At 39.9% G+C, this 22,180-nt stretch overlaps 1 protein-coding gene across 3 annotated transcripts in view; it reads right to left on the bottom strand.

The window, feature by feature from the left end:
* The window catches only part of keap1a (kelch-like ECH-associated protein 1a), a 28,294-nt gene extending 18,775 nt beyond the window's left edge, over positions 1-9,519 (bottom strand). The window contains exons 1-2 of one of the 3 annotated variants that reach the window (XM_049595856.1): positions 9,414-9,508; positions 9,104-9,323 (exon numbers count right to left, since the gene is read on the bottom strand). The gene's annotated coding sequence lies outside the window, so the exon portion shown is untranslated. Of the gene's footprint in view, positions 1-9,103 lie in introns of all 3 variants that reach the window. The other 2 variants (XM_049595855.1, XM_049595857.1) reach the window with 2 other exon arrangements.
* Between the last annotated feature and the right edge of the window lie 12,661 nt (positions 9,520-22,180).

The following is a 22,180-nucleotide window of genomic DNA, read 5'->3' as shown; positions in this document are numbered from 1 at the left end:
TAATAATTATGTTTCATTAGCGTATAATCACCTGACACAAAAAAAGCCCTTCCTATCTACATAGGGAGCAGGTCCTTGTCCAAGGAGTCCACCATGTTGTTTATACAGTAGCTCGGAACGGACAAACCAAACAGGGATGCACAATATTGGATTTTTTTTGCCGATATGCTGAGAAGTAACAACCTAATGAAAATGAGGTAGGGAAGTAAGTGTATATATCAATATCGGTATTAGTTATCTGTCAAAAGGTCAGATTTATGTTATCTGACTCTAAATTGCAGGCTAGCTGTTTCTCCCTGCTTACAGTCTTTATACTGTGCTAAGCTAACTATCTCCTGGATGTAGCATTATACATATTTAATGGACAGGTGTGAGAGTGGTATCAATCTCCTCATCTAACTCAAAGCCTTTTTCCCTAAATGCTGAACTACTCCTGAAAGATAAACATGTTTGATAAGGATCCCTTGGTTAGGTTATCAAAAAAATGTCATCACATGCGAGCAGAACGTTTTACAATCTCAGAACCCAGCGGCTATCGTCTAACAATGATAAAGCCACTGGGGCGAGGGCAAATATTTTAGGCTGATCGGGTGTGGCAAGCAAATATCCGAGCCCAGACTTTCCACATTTTATCTAATATGCGGGATTTTCCAAAGGTCAATTTCTCTAGGGCTAAGCTGTGAGAAAGTTTCGATAGCCACTGTGTAATAGAAGGCTTTTCTGTGTTTTTTCAAAAAATAGCTATAGTATATTTGGCATTAAGGAGAGATAGGATAATCATATTTTTTTTTAGTGTTATTAAGTTTCAGGGTCATTGAGAACAAACCGAGAATGCGAAGTTTCGGACAGAGTACTATTGGGGTCAAAGCTATTTTGGACAGTATAACAAGTACATCCTTCCAAAATTCTTTAATCTTTGGGCAATCCCATATGCAATGAAATAGTGTGCCTTTTTCGGTGTTACATTTCACGCATTGGTCTGGGTTGTTATTATCAAAATGGTGCAGGAGGGCCGGAGTTACATAAGTACACATTATCCATTTGTATTGCAGGAGTCTAAATGTGGTGTTTGACTCTGTGGTTCCTGACAGATGTGTTGCCAGTCATCGTTTGTAATTTCCAACTCTAGATCATTACCAAGCTAGTCTCTTCTTTTCTGAGGACTCTTGTGAGTCAGTTCTGAGAGGATTATATAATAAGGAAATTTGACCACGGCTACTTGAGTGATGAACTACTAGTTTTTCCAGCTCATTGAGGGCGGGGCATATTTGAACTTACTGACATCATACTGTTACCCACGGCAACAACAAGCATGGCTGAAAGTGAAATTACTACTGACTCCAAAAAGAGGAACAGCTTCAGTAGCGTGGAATAAACTGTGGTGTCCTGAATGTTTTATGAACAGCCCTGGACTTCTCAGACACTTTTAGTGAGTTACCGCTCAGAGGGAACTCATTCAGCGGCTCCTCTGGCAGCAGCACAGCGTCTCTCCCTCTCCTCTCTCGCTGTACGCACACAGGAGTCAGTGTCGTCAAGTGATTCCATCATAAACCTTTGGTAATGTCAACCTACGTGACACTTGTGGCTCGATAAAAAACTCCATATATGTGACTGCGATAGATGTGGTATCATAGCAGCCTGTCACAGGTTACGGCGAGGAGAAATGGCAGAGCATAAAGGTCTAGGTGGAAAAAAACAACTCAATCATTTAGGATTTTACTTAAAGAAGGAAATCACCTTTTGATTTACATATATAGATCCCAGGGGACATGTTTTGTATTTGGGAGCTGTTTAAATGTGTAAGTTGTGGTAGATTTTATTTTGTTGAACTATTAATATTGGATACAGAATCTGAATCTCACTCTGAGTTACTGTTGTTGTTCACAAACTAAAGAAATGAGAGATCAGTTTTGTTTAGTTTTTACTGAATATTTGAAGACAAACTGTAAAACTATATCACATACATACAGTAGTGGAAAAAAGTTTTCGGACACCCTTAAAATTTTACACAATCTCAAATATTATTATGAAATATTCGTGGAAAAATCTTTTTTTGTGTTTCAAAAGGTGTGGCTGCATTAGACAGATACAAACAAATACAAATTATATATTTTTTTTGTTTATTGTTTACAAGAAAAACGAACAAAACTAAATTCTTGACAGTTTCAATATGTCAGTTCTCAACATTGTCGGTATCAAAGTCAACAAATAACAGAGAATGTGTTCAAAACTGAACAAAAAATAAATAAACCATCACATCATCAAATTAATATTTAGTAGTCCTGCCACTGGCCCGTAGTAGAGCTCTAATCCTGGCTGGCATGTTCCCCACGAACCTTTCACACTGTTGAGGGGTAATCTTGTCCCATTCTTCTTGAATTACTGCTTTTAATTCTTCTAAATTCTTTGGTTTATGCTCGATGGAACAGTGCACGCGCAGAAGGGAGCATGTGGGTTTCGAGAATGGTACAATACTTGGTGGAGTTCAATGTGCCATCACAGACAGTGAGATGACCAACACCAGCAGCACTCATGCATCCCCAAACCATGATACTGCCTCCACCATGCTTGACAGTAGGTACTGTACATGCTGGAGATAATGCTTCGCCTGGCCTTGTGCATACCCTCACATTAGTAGGAGGAAGATAAAGCTGGAAACTGGACTCATCTGACCACAAAATCTTCTTCCAATTCCTGGCTGTCCAGTTCTTGTGTGCCTGGGCCCAACGACGCCGGGTTAACCTCTGTCTCTCATTGATCAGGGGCTTCTTGATAGCCTTGTAGGACCTTAAGCCATGATCTAAAAGTCGGCCACGTACAGTGCGGGTGGAACACTGGACACCAGTTTGGTTTGACCACTGCTGCTGAAGCTCCTGTGATGTCATTCGGCGGTTTTGCCTGCACATGCGGATCAGGATGCGGTCATCTCTTGCTGAAGAAACCCTTGGACACCCAGATCTTGGTTTGTCTTCCAAGCTGTTGGTTCGTCTGTATTTCTGCAGAGTGTATCCAACTGCTGAAGGACTGCATCTGCACTTCCTGGCTATCTGGCGGCAGCTGTACCCTTCCTGGCTGAGAATCTTTATCTTCAGGCGTGTTTCCTGCGCTAGGTTCCTTGTTTTAGCCATTTTTGTGTCTGAAGAACTTTCAAATGTGCTGGCTTTATGTAGACATGAAGCTTGGCAACAAAAATTGTGTCTTTTAATAAAAAGAAAGACCTTCATCACTGGTACCAAAATGACCCAGTACTCAAAATTTCTTATGTATTTTTATGAAACCAATCAATTTTAAGTTTTTAATGGCTTTTTTAGGATTTATTTAGTATTTTGGCTGTGACTGTACTAAAAGAAATTGCACCTGAAGACCTAAGAGTAATTCTTAATGCAATATTTCACAAATGCATGGGGTGTCCGAAAACTTTTTTCCACCACTGTATATTTGCTGAGGCTGCTGCCCCTGCGACCCGGACCCGGATAAGTGGAGGACGACAAGTACGAGTACAAGTGCGAGTACGAGTACGAATTCTGTGATACCCTGAAACTGCGATATGTTCTGAGGCGGTTATCATACTGTGAAAATCTCATACCATTGCAACCCTAGTCAGTGCTCTGTAATGGAGACACACAAAACCATGCTCTGTCTTTGGCATTTCTGTACTGCAGTTTAATTTAGCAATAATACAGTCCCGTCTGAAGTATCAATCGGACTCTACTAATAGAAGAAAAGGAAGCTGTTCAGCTGTTACTTTGAGGAGGACTGTATCTTTAAGTACTCTGTCTCACATGATCAAAAGGCATCTCGAAATGTGGATGACAGACACGCTTTAATTTGTTGAATGCATGCAGTCACCAGCATCAAAAACACAGTATATTTCTGTTACAGGGTGCTGACTAGAGATCAAGATCAACAAATAACTCAATTCTCTTACCCTTATTTTTCATTTATGCTTTCTAAGTTTTCATCATGCATCAAGTGCAGTGCTTCAGATTTACCTACAGATTCCACGATACAAAGTTTAGCTTGTGTCTTTACACAACACTGCAAACCCTTAGCGTATCGGGCAAATATCTGCATTCCACAGGCTCTCTCTCACCGCTGCAGCTCCAGGCAGAACAAATCAGCTCTTGAGTTAGAGAGCGAGAAAATACTTCTGCTATGCTGCCTGTTAGCTGCAGCATATGCATGTGTGTAGAAAGCCTGAGAATCAACAACAGCTGATCCCTTTTGCGCATGAAAGAGACAGACTCTGATCCTATAGCGACAAAACCACTCTGACCCTGTGAGAGCCAAAGCAACAGACTACTGATGTTTTCATTTTACGAGCATTATTTGTTTTTGTGTACCAGCAGCATCAATCAGAAACTGGAAGGTTACTGCTGGTTTGCAGCTTTGCAGAGGTTGCACAATCCAATCTGCTCCCTCACCTCTCACCCTACAGTCTGTCAGTCCGCTGGTCATATGACCAAAAGTGTGAGACGGGAAGGGAGGGAGAGTGATGCAGAGCGAGGGAGAATTTGAGGACAACATAGTGTTAGCAAGGGGAGAGGTAAACAAAGCAGGAGATGGCAGGGACTACAATGACCTTAGGTTTAACTGAGGGAAGATTTAAGAGGGAGAAAGGGGAGTGACAGTCATTAATACAGCTCAATTTTCCATAAAGGGCCATTGTTCTTTCTCGGATATATCAGCCTGTCCTGCTCTCCTGATCAGGCTTTAACGGGGGGTTAACAGTGAATGACTGTACAGTAAACACTACACAGAGCCTGGCTACTATATAAAGCATTGCTCAAGCCTGCGGGAACAGTGTATGAACACAGTGACACAAGTTCTGGCAGGTTTACTGATTTCACCTATCAGTGCTTGTTTGACCAAGGTCCTGAGTGCTGTTTGGTTTTGTCAGGTTTGTTCCTCAAATGCCTGCAAGAGAGAAGACGATTCAATGATAAAAATGATTTAGTTACTGATTGATTTCAGGATGGAGATGTGTCATCCTCATTAGATTCAATTTGTACTTTTGAGCCACTGAAAAAAATAAGAGAATTATAGAAGGAAAAACCAACACAATCATCATGACTCATCGATTTTGGCATCAAGACTGTTTGTTTTTCATAAATCACAGGCCTGGCTTAGCGCAGAATTTATAAGAAGTAACCGGAGAGGCCGCGTTAACCATTTACAGACTGTTTCTGTTGGCAGATGGTCGACAGCAGTTCGGGAACACGTCAACCTGTGCAGTCAGCTTTGACCTGAACATTCAGCATGCAGACAGGACTTTGTATAAGGAGTGTAGACACGCTCGTTTAACCTTTGACAGAGTGTTGTCGAAAACTGCTGAGCTGTAATGACCACACGTCTTTTTCAATGTCTGGTATCAGCAGTGGCACAAGCTCTTCTGCCTTGTCATCTTTCAGCTGCCCTGAGGATGATTAGGGTCAAAGGTTTCTGATGACAAGAGTGTTTTTTTAACATTTCATGATGATGCTGTTGATATTTTGGAAATAGATAAATTTAAAAGCCTCCCCTGAAGACATTTAATGGTTAGAGACTTCAGTCAGGTGCTGCACACTAATACTGTAACCTCAAATACACTTCAGAATGAAGATTTAAAGGAATACTTGACTCACAAAATGATCATTTGTATATCAGTTACTCACCCCATGTTACCTTGAATTCACAAAGAAAACTTCGTTTTACTGGCATGCGACCACGGTGAACGAAGAATCCAAAAACAGAGAAAACTCTTGATAGATTGGAGTAAAAGGGGTCCATGTTTAACAACTCTCACACAACTCGTGTAGTGTAATCCAAGTCTAATTTATCCAGTCATATGCTCAGTGTGAGACGCAGCCCCCTTTTTAATCCATTCATTCAACAATTTCTCTGTTTTTGGATTCTTCGTTTACTGTAGAGGAGAAAAAGTTACCACAAGGTGAGTAATTCATAAAGAAACGATCATTCTGTGGGTGAAGTATTCCTTCAACAGTATCCACTGCTGCCTCCTGACCACAAACTCACCACATCAGAAACACTGAATGAACAGGGTGCTGATTTACAACTAAACAAAGGAAAATTCCTTTGTTATCTGTGGTTAAAACAAAAGTGTGTGCACAGCAACATTTAGGAACATGCTGACCAGACATGATGACGTACTGACACATGTGATGTAACAAAACATGTTCTAATATTCCAGTGTGTGTTGTAGTCAGTGGAGCCAGAAGTGATTATTGTCCTCTTAATTCATTTGAGTAACCAATCGAACATTTGGTCTATAAAATGTAAAAAACAAACTATAAACCAAGTTCATATACTTGCAGAACTTGGTTGACGAGGCTGTCAAAACTATTAATCGGCTAACTGATTTATCAGCTAATTGCTTAAGCCCCAGTTTATTTGTACAATATTTCATCCTCTCCCTTGATGATGTTATGTTGTTATACATGTTATGTCTTGTTATATCTGTTATGTTATATCTTCCAGCAAGGAGTCACCGAGTATTTTTATTGTATCTAGACTGGAAACAATCATTCGATTATCCAAATAAATGGTTGATCAACTCTGTTACATTTTATTTTATTTTATTTCATTTGATATCATAAAGATTAAACAATCTGTTAATCAAGGAAATAATCAAAAGAGGACTTACTATGGAATATAATTACTGCATCCTTCTAGAGCTGCAACTAAGTTTTATCTTTATAATAGATGAACATGCTTCTTTTATTGATTAGGCGATTAATAATTTGGTCTATAGCATGTCAGAAAAGAGTAAAAACTGTGTGCACTGGTGGTATCTAATTAAATTTACTAAGTCCTGTACCTAAGTACAATTTAAAAGTACTGTTACTTAACTTGAGAATTTCCATTTTATGCTGCTTTATATTTCAACTCCACTACACCTCAGAGGCAAATATTGTACTCTTTACTTTACTGCATTCATTTTTAAGCTTTAGTTACAACTTTCTTTGTAAACTTAGACAATCAATACATAATATCAAAACTAAAACAAATACATTGTGATTTACTATCAATGATTAAACTACCAAGCAGTTTATAAAGCAATAGACATAAGCTCCACCTTTATTGGCTACAACATTAAAGCTATAAAACAATAACATGATAAACATTAAACTGAAATGGGGCACTCCATATAATGAGTACTTTTACTTTTTGTATATGAGTAAAAGTGTAAAACTATAACATACTTTTGAACGCATGACTACTTAAGTTAGTACTTAATTACTTCTAGACAAATTCTCTTTTAAATCTTCTCTTAAAAATCACTTACTGTGAGACGTTTTCTTAACTGATGGCACTTTTTATACTATTTTATCCTGTTTTCTTTATCTCGTACGTGTTTTTTTTTTTTTAAGTTATTATTGTTTTTATTGTAACTTTGTTTTGAAATGTGTTATATACACTCAGCAGCCACTTTATTAGGTACACCTTGCTAGTACCAGGTTGGACCCTCTTTTGCCTTCAGAGCTGCCTTAATTCTTGTTGTCATAGATTCAAAAAGGTGCTGGAAACATTCCTCAGAGATTTTGGTCCATATTGACATGATAGCATCACACAGTTGCTGCAGATTTGTTGGCTGCATATCCATGATTAGAATCTCCCCTTCCTTAAATCATTTTAGGGAAAAAAATGATTTAAGGAAGACAAGCGGCAATTTCTCATATTGGGGAAGCTGGAACCTGAGAATGATTTTCACTTTTAATCACTTATTTCAACTGTCAACAAGTAATTTTGGTTGTTTTAGCTCTTTAAAGCATTATTTTTGACGAGGACTGACACATAAAGTTGACTGACAGAGAACATTAGACTCTTTAAAGTGTTATATTCTTTAACGAGGATTGACACATTACCTTAAATGACCCCCCCCCCCCTTTTGCTTTCTTTTTGTTTTTTGTTTAGTTGTCCATTTTATTTTATTTTAAAAAATATTTTCTATACCTATTTATATATTATTTTATTGTTTTAAACAGGATGATAAATAGAATGATGCATTTTATTCGTATATATTATATTTTGCAATTTTTGTGTCTTTTTCTATACATGTATGACAAATCACCTTTAAGGGTATTTTTGATTTTTGACTCGTAGAATATTTGAAGAATATTGTTTATTTTTTTTTTAATATTTATTTTATATATTGTGCCAGAATTTCTGCTCTCACTTTTTTAAAAATGTATTATTATTTTGTTTTCTTTTTGTTTTTTGTTGTTAGTTTTATTTTGAAAAAAAGGGTTTTCTATAACTATTCATCTATTTTTTTCATTGTTGTAATAGAGTAATAAATAGAACACATTTTATTAAATATTATATCTTGCAAATTTTGTATCTTTTTCTATACATGTATGACAAATCATCTTTAAGTATATATATATATATATATATATATATATATATATATTTTAATATGTTTTCAATATTTATTTTATATATTGTGCCAGAATTTTTGTTCTCACTTTTTTAATTTTTCTTTTTTTGCCGTTAATTTTTTTTTTTTTTTTTAAAAATGTTTTCTAAAACTATTTATCTATTTTTTTTTTATTGTTTTAAATAAACAGAAAATACATGAAGATAAATAGGACTGATAGAATATTTGTAGAATATTATTTTTATATTTTTTCCCAGCCGTTAACAGACAATGATTTCAACTTTTAATCACTTATTTCAGCTGTCAGCGATTAATTTTCTTTGATCGACTATTTAGCAGTTGTTTCCGCTCTTTAAACCGTTATATTTTACGAGGACTGACACATAATGTTGACTAACAGAGCATATTAGACTATCAGTGTATGAATGACTCACAGTGAAGCAAACACACCGAGCAAAAGTTTCAATTCCCCTTCAGGAGTCTGGGCACAACCGAAGAAACAAACTGAGAGGTCGACAACTAAAGTATAAAGCACCGGATATCTTATCGTGCCCTGAACATAAACACTGTTGTAACTGCGACATGGCAACACAACAACTGTCACGAGCGCTGCTGTGAGATCCCACGCACAATAACGTTTGAATATATCAGTGATTTGTCCACAGGGCGCGTCCACTCAGCACATGAACCCGACACTTTCCACTTAAAAACACATCCACTCACCCAGTGCAGGGCTTCAATGGTAGCTGGTAGACTCCATGTCACATGAGAGAAGCACCGACATCACTTCAGGGAGTTTCCGCTCGACTTGTCCGACCGCAGGAGGTCTTTCCCCAGCCGCTGGCTGAAGCTCTCCGTCCTGTCAGGAAACCAGCGGATCTGTGTTCACGGTAATGTGCGGAGCTGCTGCTCTGCGTCGCCACGGGCACACATCCAAAGGCTGCTGTGCTGGTGGAGGAGGAATTTATGCATCAACATGACTCTGCAACTCTTGAGTACACTGCAAACAATGTACGCATGTACAGCGACCTACATGGCAACAAGTCAGGAGCAGCATTCCTCAAACTGAAACTGAACCTCGGCCAAAGTAGGACGCATGCAGGAATTATTATATAACTGTTACCCTGCTGAATACACGCTGCTGCAGGAACATATCAAGAACCCCCCCCCTTATGCATCCGCCCCAAACACACACACACACACACACACACACACACACACACACAGAGGGCTACAGAGGAAATCCACAGCAGTTCCCAGGAAGTTTGATCAATGATTCATGCAGAAAAAATAAAACAGACTCTGGATCTGCCCTGATGAATCATCCTGGCTGATGGTGACATGTAATCTATCAGCAGTAGGAGGCAAAGTAAATCCCATAATACCATGTACAATGTGAGGGATTTAAGTAAAGGGCACTTTATCTGCTACAACAATATCCCACAAGGAAGTTATAACATTAGACCCATACAGAAATTATACAGCAAACACCACTAGGTATGATACAGTCTCTGTTAAATAAATAAATAAATAAATAAATAAATAAATAAATAAAATGGGTTGGTTTTTTTTTAGCAGACCCCATAGTCTTTTACTATAGGCCTTTACCAAATGTTGGTTTGGTAAAGGTAATTGCAGAACATGAAAAAAATCAAAATGACAAATCATGCACTATTATAATACTTGTAATACACTGGGATGCCAACATATATCAATTTATGATCATGGAGTTAGTACCAGTATTATTTCCTTTGAAAACATCTTAAAATGGTGAAAAAATCATATTGATATTTGTATTTTTTTTCAACAGATACATAATGACATAACATTAAATTTATGGTATTGACAACAGTGAATATTCACTCTTTTTTATTTCATACAAGATATATATTTATTATCTTACAATCACTACCTTTACTATAAAAGGTCACTTCAATGATTTTTAGTTTTTGCCTAAAGTTACATAAATGTGTTCAGTGAGACCTCTGAAACTGTAACATCTTGCACAAACATGCCTACCATTGAAAGTCCTACTACACACAGCCTCCTCATGATCTGGAGTGACTTCTTTGTGACTAACTTCCTGTAGGAATCAAACTGAAAAGAAACAGCGACATCTAATGGACATATTTTAGCATAATATACCTAAACCGAATGGTAGAGATAACTCAGTCAGGTTGAGTTAAATTCAACATATTTTTCATGAAGACACAGTGACTCAAATAGTGCTCTACCAAATGGTTGAACAGGACCTTAAAGGTTTAAAAAGGGGGGTTGGGGGTCCTCCTGGAAAAAAACCCCACAATTTGAATCCCATTTCCTGTTTTTTTAAATACATTTAGGAACTATAGTAAACAAAATCCAGCAAATAATTACGTTGGTCATCGTTAAAAATTCTGCTAGAATAGTCCTAGATATGCCAAATAGTAGGTGGGGAATAGGCACAACAGGACCCCCCCCCCAACCCCAATGGAAATTACACTTCAGTTTCCATCATGAAGACAGCATCGTAACACCAGACAATGCAGTACCAAAAAATAAATAAATCACATAGCTAAATTTATACAAATAAAGTGAGACAAAAAACAAAAAATACAAATAACATTCAACACAAATACAGCAAAAATGGTGCGGCTATTTACTTTCTGTTATGTTTCTTTAAAAGAACATGAGACCAAACTTTTTTTTGGTAATTATTGGCCCTTCAGGTTAGCGATTCATCCACTCAGCAAAATAAATGCAAGTCCAATCAAGTGTATCACATACCTGATGGTAGGAGGTGGGTGGTAAGATGGTAGCAGAGACCTTTTTCCTAATAAACACAGTTGGGGACATTCAGGTGGTGGTTTATACAACGCCTACCCAAAACTTCTGAGCACTGGTTTCCTAAAGTAGAAGCAAAAGAATAACAGTGGAAAAAAAGGAAAGCACTTTAATTTTTCATTTCATTTTGACACCTCCATCTAAGGTGGTATCAGTCATTTCAATACTGGGGGGACACGTTAGACATGGGGGGTAGGAGGTCCTCCTCCAGGAGTATTTAAGTGTCAATAGGCCCGTTTCCACTGCAGGAACTTCGGGGTAATTTTACGGGGCCTGGGTCGTTGGTGCGTGTCTCCACCGCAGGAACCACCCCCGAAGGACAGAGTTTCGGAACTTTTACAGGGGCTAAACAAGTCCCTGCCTCGGAGTAGGTACTCAGAACGACCCCGAGAAACTCCTGGCTGGGGCTTGGGGATTACTTGGTGCTGATTGGATATACTCAAGGCGGGATGTGACATTTTGTAAATAACAAGATGTTATTTTTTCCAGTGGATATCTTAGTTACAACATGATTGAGCTAGCAAAGCAGTTTTGTGTTGCTATGTGTGGTATTTATTCAGTTTTGGGAAATCACGATATCTAGAAAGCATCAGCTGACAGGGACAGCTAACAGCAGCAGCAAAGCTAACATCAGGACGTCATCTGTTAAAAGCCTCCCGTTGTTGGATACAACATGAAACTACTCCAGTTAGCTCAATCATGTTGTGACTATGACATGTGCTGGAAAAAATATTTTTTTCACGGACCGTGACTGGAGTTATTACAGACACCACTAACGGCTAACGCCATCCCTACGCTCCTTTGACCACCCCGGTCAAAATGGTCGCGTAACGATTACGTCACATACAGAGCCCGGTAACTTTACAGGAACCTTCCTCCTACTCCGCTCTCTCAGTGGAGACATGGCGGTTGAGAGGGCCAAGCGAGAGGACGTTCCTGTAGTAGTTCCTGCCCCCCAAATAGCACCAGGAACTTCTTCAGTGGAAACGGGCCTAATCACTTCATTTCCTGCATTCTGGCATTCTTGTTATGCACCAGTTTGTGCCTTTTTGCATAATTTTAAGGTGGAAATGTCATTAATTTCGTCAAAATAAGTCATTTGCTACTTTCATGTTTTTATTTAGGTGGACAAATGCAAATATTGAGGGGGGCGTGTCCCCTGCGTCCCCCTGAAATCTACGCCTATGCTTCCAACACTAGTTATAATCCATATTTTCAACTTTAATTGATATGTGATAATATGTATAATTTTCTTGTGTGAAAATAGCCTGCTGCACCTGCAAGCTATCACAATCCATTCATCAAACGCGCTTGTTGTGGTCATTGATAAAAATTAGGCCTTTTCTTTCCTCCAGTTCCTCCTGCATGGGAGATCTCCAGGTTTTAGCAGACCAGCTAGGAGACATAATCCTTCTCTCCAGGGTCTCCTCCTGCTCAGTACTGCTTGGAACTCACTCAAAGGAGGGGGCAGACTAGATGCCAAAGCCACCCTCAGTGGCATCTGAAATGCTTTCTCTATCCAAAGCTTGCGACCTTTGGTGATGTTTGGAACAGACACTGGTTAATTGTTTGAAAAAGTAAATCTCAACTCAAGGTCTTCCTACTAGCTTGTTCTGGTCTTCAGCAGTGGATAGACTTTAGTTAGTCATGAAGTTGGTTCCTTGGATCTCTTTTCCACAGTGGCTTAAAACTTGAGTGAGAAAGGGGTTAAGAGACGCAGTTAAAACCTGGAAAGATCTAGTAAGTGGACCTTTGGTTAGTAAGATAATTTTATCAGACATACTCATAATCACTGACTAGGGACAACCATGTATCTCCAAATTTGGAGATACAGTTATGTGTCCTTTTATGGGCCCAGAAAATTCTCCCACTTCTCAAAATAAATGAACTATTTAAAGACCAAATTGTTGATGTGAAAGCTGAAACAAAGCTGTTTTTCTAACTGCATGAAAGGTTGTTGTTTTGGGAGTAAGCTGTTCAGTGTTTGGTGAATTGTTCGTCTCACTGGTCTACTGCAAAATCTAATCCCCTAACTGTTGACTGGTCTGATTAAGTGAATGCGTTTGTTTGACAGCCTGACAGTCGCTGTACAGACAGAACTCCCTGAAGAAAAACATGAATTTAAAAAGATTATTCTCAAGAAAGCCAGACCTCAGATGACTCCCTGTCCGCGGATATCTCACACAACAAGAGAGGTGACAAGTCACACCCTTGGCAAATGGCCACAGTGAACATGCTTGACTTAATTCTCAGAAAACCAACCGTTCCGGCTGCAAACTTACTGGGAATGGATGACTAACTTCAATCAATAAACTCCTCCTCAACAAAACTTCACCAAACAACAAGCTTTTCAAAGTTCTTTGTAGCCCATGCTGACTCGTTCGGCAGTTTCCCATGATCACTTGATTACCTGTGATAAAGGAAGATGAGTTAATTATATTTGCGCTACACCATCTTTGTACCCACAGACACTTAAAGTCAATTCAATAAGTGATAATGATGGAAATTAAAGTGCACAGATAGTGATTAGAGTCTGGGGTAGTGTTTTAACGTGAGGCGGGAATTTCCCTTCTCTAAACATTTATTTTGTAGGGCTGTGAATCCTCATCATATGTGTAAACATCCCTTTATTATTCCCTTACTTATTTCAGGACCTGACTGCATTCAGACTTTATGCAAATCCTCATGTGATCATGTATAATAAGAGTGTTTGTCTTCTGCCCTCTGGCAGTTTCAGTTCAGATGGGTGTGTTAATTTTTGCATGGCAGCATATTTCCAAAGGTGTCAGCTGTGACATACAGGAAGTCTACAGTGAGGCTGTGTAATTATCCGGACACCTCACACCACACCCACCAGAACATGAAAACAAAAATGACTTGCAGATTTGATGACAGGATGGATTGTATCATATTATGATAGTATGATAGCTGCAGGAGGATGACCAGTGTGAAACCAGCTGCTATTTCACGTGTAATTTATGAACACTGGACACTTTTTAAAATTGGCGGATGCTATTTGCACTAAGATGTTCGTAGCCAACAATGCTGTTTACACCTTTGTGTCCTAGCAACGTCAAAAAACATTACATTACCATGAACAGGTCTATTCAGTGTGCACTCAGCAGCTTAATACATCCTCAAAACTAAAAACAGAAATTCTAAAAATAACAAGTCACTCTCACATGACTTGAACTCCAGTCTCCTGTGTAAAAGTCCCGGGCTTAACTCACCTATCCATCACATATTATTACATCTATGGACTGTGTTACCGATTATACTACGTCACCTGACTTTGTGGCAGTTAAATTTCAGAGAATATCTGAGCTTGTTTAGCCTACCCTTAACCTCTTTGTCCTAATAACAGCCACTTCTGACCTTGATGCGACAGTGTGATGAGTATTAGCCAATCACAACATGCAGTGGGATCGATAGTTATCATAAGGATGGGTGTAAACAGCCGAATGGCTGCTGTGACATTTTTATCACCTAGGTGCACCTAGACACTTGGTTGGAATGCAATTTAATATTTGTTGCTCAATTCACTCCGATATATTTGTCTACTGTTTTGACCTTCTCATCTTTTGTCTTTGGAGTCAGGTGTTGCTTTAAGGTGGGTAAAACAAATTGCGCGTGTTACTTACATGTAAAGCCAATGTAAAGACATGATAAGACATGAATTCCTGCTGGGCAGCACGATGGATGCGACATGAATGACTCGAAATATGCTAATTAAGCAGCGCAAATGAAGCGAGGAGCATGATTTCACGTAATACGTTTTTTGCAAGAGTTGAAAAATCTGAACTTAAGTGACCGATTCGTGCTGCGATAGACAATCAGCATTGGGATTCTCCAGGGATGTATGATGCCGAGGACGTACCAGCAGAAGTTCATTCATCAATTCAGTGATTTCACACGCGTATAATACAAGTTATTCGTGTTTATGAAGTGGGTCACAAAATATTCTAGCGTTCAAACTTGTGCAAGTAACTCAAATTTTCACATCGCATTGCATTTGGTTTGAACACAACATTAGTCATTAGTTGAAGGTCCACACAGTTTAATACATTCAACGTCATACTTGCCCATGGCCACATTGCCAAGCTAGTTCGCTGTCTCTGTCAAGTACATAGCTGTCCATTTGTTACCAACTCTACAGCTGGAAATGGCAGTTTAAAAATAGAAGCTCAGTGCCAGAAATTTACCGCACTTCAAAAAAGTTTTTTTACAAACTTGAAACGTTTGCGAGTCACTTGCTGTCCATCGAGAATGGACCCGCCAACCCAGTCTCACTCAGAAGATATGAAATCTGGCGCTTTGGCATTGACTTGCGGCATCAGACACCTACGAAAAAAGCTGACCTTTAAAATCGGCATGATATGCAGCTGGTTGCCATTATAGTTTAATGGCAACTAGCAGCATCACGTGGAAACGCGGCGGGACAAGACTAAAGTTAAGGCAGCAAAAGTCCGCATGTGGCAGATGGGAGGCCTGGTGGATGGGTCCAACACATGCTGACTTTCATTCGGGACACCGGTGTTTGCGTCCCATAAGATTATAAAGCCAAACCCTGTTCTCTTTTTCCTAAACTCAAACACACGCTTTTGTTGCTTCAACCTAACCACGTGCATTAGCTGTTGAAGGGGAAAAAAACCCTGAATTTGTGGTGTTGTACCGACATAGGGCATTTATTTTGAAAGAGTCCATGACCAAATGTTGATATTTAACGAGGTCAAAGTGAGAATATATTGGACAAGCGACCTGCTTTTGGACCACGACCCAACAGTTGGGAACCACTGCTTTAAGGCATTTGTTTCCCTCTCGTCTATTTGTCTGTCTCACTGTAGGTTATTCTGTCTGCAGACACTCTGAACTAAAACAAACCTCAGCCTTTTCCTGGCACAGTAAACACGTCTCAGATTATGGACAATGGATGCCACTGTCATTAACAGTAATAGGCTTTTGTTGCCAAAAAACGTATCAGGTGACTCATACCTGACGATTCATTCTGTGACACAGAATATGCAGATAAAGGTGTGTTGAGTACATTTACAGGGCTGCGCCTGCACGTGTGCTCCCACACTGTTAATGTTTCACATTCGTTTTTGCGACTGTTTGCTGAACTAGATGAAACCACTCAGTCCTGATAGAGGATGTTTTCTCTGAACATTAACTGTGATTGTTGTTTATCAGGAATATTTAATGTCAGAGAGAGAAGTATTTGAAGAATACTTCACAGGGGTTTTAATATGTTGATAGTCTACTATTATACAGCTGTCTTCTATTACACCGATGTTCTATACTGTAAGTTAGTTAAATCACTAAGAACCTACCATACTTTATTAGCTGATCATATTTTATGTACACAAAATCTTAATTTGTTCTTGAGTGAAAAGGACTGCCTCCAGCAAGGGAGCTCAAGTATCTCGAGGTCTTGTTCAATTTACTGGTCCATCTACATCCCAACCCTCAACTATGGTCATGAGCTCTTGGTAGTGACTGAAAGAATGAGATTGCAGATACGAGCAGCTGAAATAAGTTTCCTCCATGGGGTGGCTGGGCTCAGCCTTATGCTGTGTTCCCACCAAACGCGAATTTGCAAATTCGCGCGTCAAGATTACATACAAAGTCAATGCAAAGACGCGATTAGACGCGAAATCGTGCCGGGCGGCGCGATGGACGCGTCTAGCGCGACATGATGGACGCAATAGAGGCGTCTAGCACGGCGCGATAGACGCGAAATTCGCGTCCAACGCCTCATCGCTTGAGTTGAAAATATTGAACTTTTGAAGCGAATTCGCGTTTGCCTGAAATACCCCTGAAAGCGGCTATCATCCAGACGGAGTTCCTGGAAGAGGTGGTGAAACTCGCCGAGCTGGATGCGCTTCTGCAGGATAGGGTGAACCCAAAAACGACGGCGTTTGGCCCTCCGACGCATTTGGGACTTCAAGAGCAGGTACAAAGCAGCGATGGTGGTTATCTCAGCCATGGTCGTCAGTGGCTACCCGGAGCTATATGATACTACGTGTCTACTCTACAGAAACCGCAACAAAAAGGAGCAGGCTTGGGTGAAAGTCGCCAAGGAGACTGGTCTACTTGGTAAGTTCTGTAAATACAGTGGTGGAAAAAAGTTTTCGGACACCCCATGCATTTGTGAAATATTGCATTAAGAATCACTCTTAGGTCTTCAGGTGCAATTTCTTTTAGTACAGTCACAGCCAAAATACTAAATAAATCCTAAAAAAGCCATTACAAACTTAAAATTGATTGGTTCCATAAAAATATATAAGAAATTTTGAGTATTGGGTCATTTTGGTACCAGTGATGAAGGTTGTTCTTTTTATTAAAAGACACAATTTTTGTTGCCAAGCTTCGTGTCTACATAAAGCCAGCACATTTGAAAGTTCTTCAGACACAAAAATGGCTAAAACAAGGAACCTAACGCAGGAAACACGCCTGAAGATAAAGATTCTCAGCCAGGAAGGGTACAGTTGCCGCCAGATAGCCAGGAGGTGCAGATGCAGTCCTTCAGCAGTTGGATACACTCTGCAGAAATACAGATGAACCAACAGCTTGGAAGACAAACCAAGATCTGGGCGTCCAAGGGTTTCTTCAGCAAGAGATGACCGCATCCTGATCCGCATGTGCAGGCAAAACCGCCAAATGACATCACAGGAGCTTCAGCAGCAGTGGTCAAACCAAACTGGTGTCCAGTGTTTCACCCGCACTGTACGTGGCCAACTTTTAGATCATGGCTTAAGGTCCTACAAGGCTATCAAGAAGCCCCTGATCAATGAGAGACAGAGGTTAACCCGGCGTCGTTGGGCCCAGGCACACAAGAACTGGACAGCCAGGAATTGGAAGAAGATTTTGTGGTCAGATGAGTCCAGTTTCCAGCTTTATCTTCCTCCTACTAATGTGAGGGTACGTAGAAGGCCAGGCGAAGCATTATCTCCAGCATGTACAGTACCTACTGTCAAGCATAGTGGAGGCAGTATCATGGTTTGGGGATGCATGAGTGCTGCTGGTGTTGGTCATCTCACTGTCTGTGATGGCACATTGAGCTCCACCTAGTATTGTACCATTCTCGAAACCCACATGCTCCATTTGGTGGGAACACAGCATTAGAGATAGGGTAAGGAGCCCGGACATCCAGATGGAGCTCGGAGTAGAGCCGCTGCTCTTTTGTGTCGTAAGGGGTCAGTTGAGGTGGTTCAGGCACCTGATCAGGATGCCTCCTGGGCGCCTCCTACTGGAGGTGTTTTGGGCTTGTCCCACTGGTAGGAGGCCCCGGGGCAGACCCAGAACATGCTGGAGGGATTACATATCTCATCTGGCCTGGGAACACTTTGGGATCCCCCAGAAGGAGCTGGAAAGTGTTGCTGGGGAGAGGGGTGTCTGGAGTGCTTTGCTTGGCCTGCTGCCCAACTGGGAACATTTATCTCTCTACAGAAACAGAAAGACGTATTTTTTGTGACAAAAAGCTTCTACAGTGAAGAATAGCTTCTCTGTTTTAAATGCTGCAATGCTGGAATTAAAAGTGGTGATTTCTTTATGTGTATGAGATGGTTTTATTCAGCTAGATTTTCTTTGTTTCTTACAGATGAATACCTGCGTATTCACCTCCTGCACAGACATTGTGCTCAAGTCCATTCACTGCTACGAGGAAGTAACAAAACAAAGTACAACAGCACGGTGACACAGCAGAATGCAGGCCACATTTCAGTTCTCTCAGAGTGATCACTCTTCTCTTTCCTTCCTCCCTTCATCGAGCGCCGTGCTCTCTCCTTTCCTTCCCTTCCCTCAGCTCCACCAGTCCTCTCCTTCATTTCTCAATTCCCTTGTTTCTCTTTTTACGCAGCACAGAGGAGTAATGAGGGAGCAGCTCAGATGATTCTTGGCGTCAGATTTTACTTCACTGCATAAAACAAGTGAAGCATGTCAACATCCAACAGACAGATCTTGTTTGTTAGAGAACACACTTTTTAAATTAAGATGTGAAAACGCTGCTGGGTTACCATCAAGGCTGCTGGTGCTTGGAAGAACCGCAGGATTTTTTATTGACCTTTGTGTTAGTGTGATAATGAGAGGGGGCGACTTTAACATGATGCACTGTGAATGTGCTGCCCTCTGCTGTGTGAAGACAGAAACACAAGCGCATGTGGAAAACACTGTGGTTAAAGGGCTACTCCACCAATTTTACATGAGGTTCTGTTACAGCGTGTGGAAAGAGTTGTATGATTTCTTATGTGGATCTAAGGGGAGACGTTTGAGCTTTGTCTTCAAATTTGACGTTTTTTGTTAATCAGGAAGCCTGTGCAGACATGTATTACTCAGACATAAAGAAATAAATGTTAATTTTAGTGCCTAAACACAGTACAGATTAAAATAAGCAAAATTAAGACTTAAATTAATAAATATCTGATCAAAGAATAAATGGATGAGACCACAAATTTGGTCAAATATGTCAGTGTTTGGAAACTGAAAGCCGTCAATGAACAAAGAAACTTTACTCTATCATTTATGGTATTAAAGGGGAAGTTTAAGGGGGAATATTTGAAACATTTGAGTTCAATAGGTTTTAACCAAATACACACTTTTATTTTTCAGGCTTAGAGTTAATGTTAAAATTACATATAAGAAATGTGAAATTGTTTTACCATGTAAATAATGTAGTTGTATAGATAGATAGATCCTTTTTTGTCAACAAAACTTTGTTTGAGCAATCCAGTTAGCAGCATATGAATGTGTACACATGCACCAACACACACTCGCATAAGCCTATCACACTGTTCTCACGACAACAAACACATACATACCTATATTTTTAAGATACATAATAAATACTAAGTAAAAAAGTCAGTAAGGTAGCCTATAATTCTTTTTTCAGTGGGGGATATGAGACTTAAGATTTTTGGAAAGGAACAGACATGCGGAAATATTTTGGTCACAAAACTACAGCATACAAATAAATAAATAAATAAACAAACCCCTATGCATCTAACGGCTAGGATGGGAGTACATTTTTGTTATTCTTAAATAAATAAGAAATAAATGAACCGCTTAGTAACCAGACCAGGTGTCTAACTGAGACAGGCATTTATTGGTCAAAATGTGCAGCCACACTGGGCTAGTAAAAGGGACTGGGCATTTAATTGGGACTAGACTTTTAAATGAAGTTTTACGGTAATTATATCATAGCTTAAAACAAAAGAATAAATGACTAAATAGAAAGAAAAGAAAGAAAAGAGCAAACTCTGGCCTGATGTCATTAAAAGTTGAACCTCTCTACCTTCTAAAAAAAACATGGCCAAACAGACGAATATTTATAACTGCAGCATTTAAAATGTTGCAATATTATAAGATGCAGAAAAACAATATACACTAAAAAATATGCCTAAAGGAAGAGGTCACTTTAGAAAATACAGACAATACTTACTCACCTTCATGGCGACAAGAAGTCCAGTGTAGTTTTTTAATCTTCCACTTCCCGTGCAAAAGTTGTGATCTATAAAAACAGACTTGATGGAAGAAACTCTGATCCACGCTTACAAACACTTTGGAGACAGGAAATTGGCGACACAGATTGTGAGGTGGAAGCCTGTTTGTAGAAACTGTCAAATATTTTTGGGTGCACGTTTTTGGCTTTTATTCATACGCAAATTTTTAGAAAGGATCCTACGCACTGTTTTATAAATAAGACCCCCAGGACAGTGGATGGACGCTGTAGAGGAACTATATTCCATGGAAGAACTGACCTTTCCCCTGAGGAGTATAGCAAGGACGCATGTGGAACACTGGAATAAATGGACAGGCTATAAGAGAAATGAGGTGTTACTTGGCCAGCTGGTCTGAAGACGTATCAAAAACTTGTAAATTGAAGGCAGTGGTTCCCCCCTGATGTTTCGTTAATTGAATGACTGCAAAATTAATCAACATAAAGTTTAAATAAATGAATAAATAAAATGAAAGCACGTTGACACCATGCCACCTTTAATAAACATCCACTGTCTATAGAGTTACTATTAAACCACCATAACGGGAGGATTCCTCAGATGAGACCGTAATCCTCTCCTCAGTTTTATAGTGGTTTATGCCTTTATGTTTGATGCCCATCACCAACAACACATTGGGTCCAGATGGGAGGAGGCAGAAAGAGAAGGACTGAGAGGGAGGGAGAGACGGAGAGATAGAGAGAGAGCACGGTTGATGTACATCTGTCATGCATTATTGCTGCGAATGCCAGCGCTGCTATCCTGGCTTTAGAAACTATGTGAGGAGGGGGTTGATAGGGTCCTCCTTAAATCACAATTTGAGTTCTCCTCCTCTTCGCTGCTCCGTTTTAGTGACTATATCAACACACTTTCCTCTCTTTCACACAAAAAACAGTCTCTTTCTCAAACGTCGGGTGCTTTCTTTCTGTCTCCCTCACACACACACTTTTAAACACACCAACACACACCACACACTATCCCCCTGTGAATTCCTCAGGAAGGAGTCAGCCTCCTTCATTCCTCTGGACACAACTTTTCCTTAACAAGGTACTGATGGTCTTGACCTCCTCTTCAAACAAACCCTTCCCTCCAATCAGGGAGGATTGTGGAGCTGGGGCTCAGTCGAGGCCTGTGGGTATTACAGAGGAAACGTCCTGATTCTCCTTGATTACTCCCTCTCTCTCTGTCTCTCTTTCTCTGTGTGTTTCCCCTCTTTCTGCCCCCGCTCCCTCTCTCCCTCTCCAAATATCTCTGTCTCAGTGGCTTCTGGCTCTCCCGTCGTCTCTAACCCAATCTCGAACTTTTCTTTCCTGTCTCTGTCTGTCTACTCACTGTATTTTCTGTCTCGTCTCGTCTGCATCCATCCCTCTGATTGCTCCCCGCTTTGCTGTTCAGAGTTTCCAGTCTCTGGATGATGAGCTGGTTATCCACTTTGTTAGCAGGAATTCAACAAATCCCTTTAATCAGGAATTTAAGGAGACTTTTG

The sequence above is a fragment of the Epinephelus fuscoguttatus genome, linkage group LG14 (assembly GCF_011397635.1).
Source record: "Epinephelus fuscoguttatus linkage group LG14, E.fuscoguttatus.final_Chr_v1".
Lineage (NCBI taxonomy): Eukaryota > Metazoa > Chordata > Actinopteri > Perciformes > Serranidae > Epinephelus > Epinephelus fuscoguttatus.
Note: the sequence above shows the minus strand (reverse complement) of the source record. Positions and strands in the feature narration are given on the sequence as shown.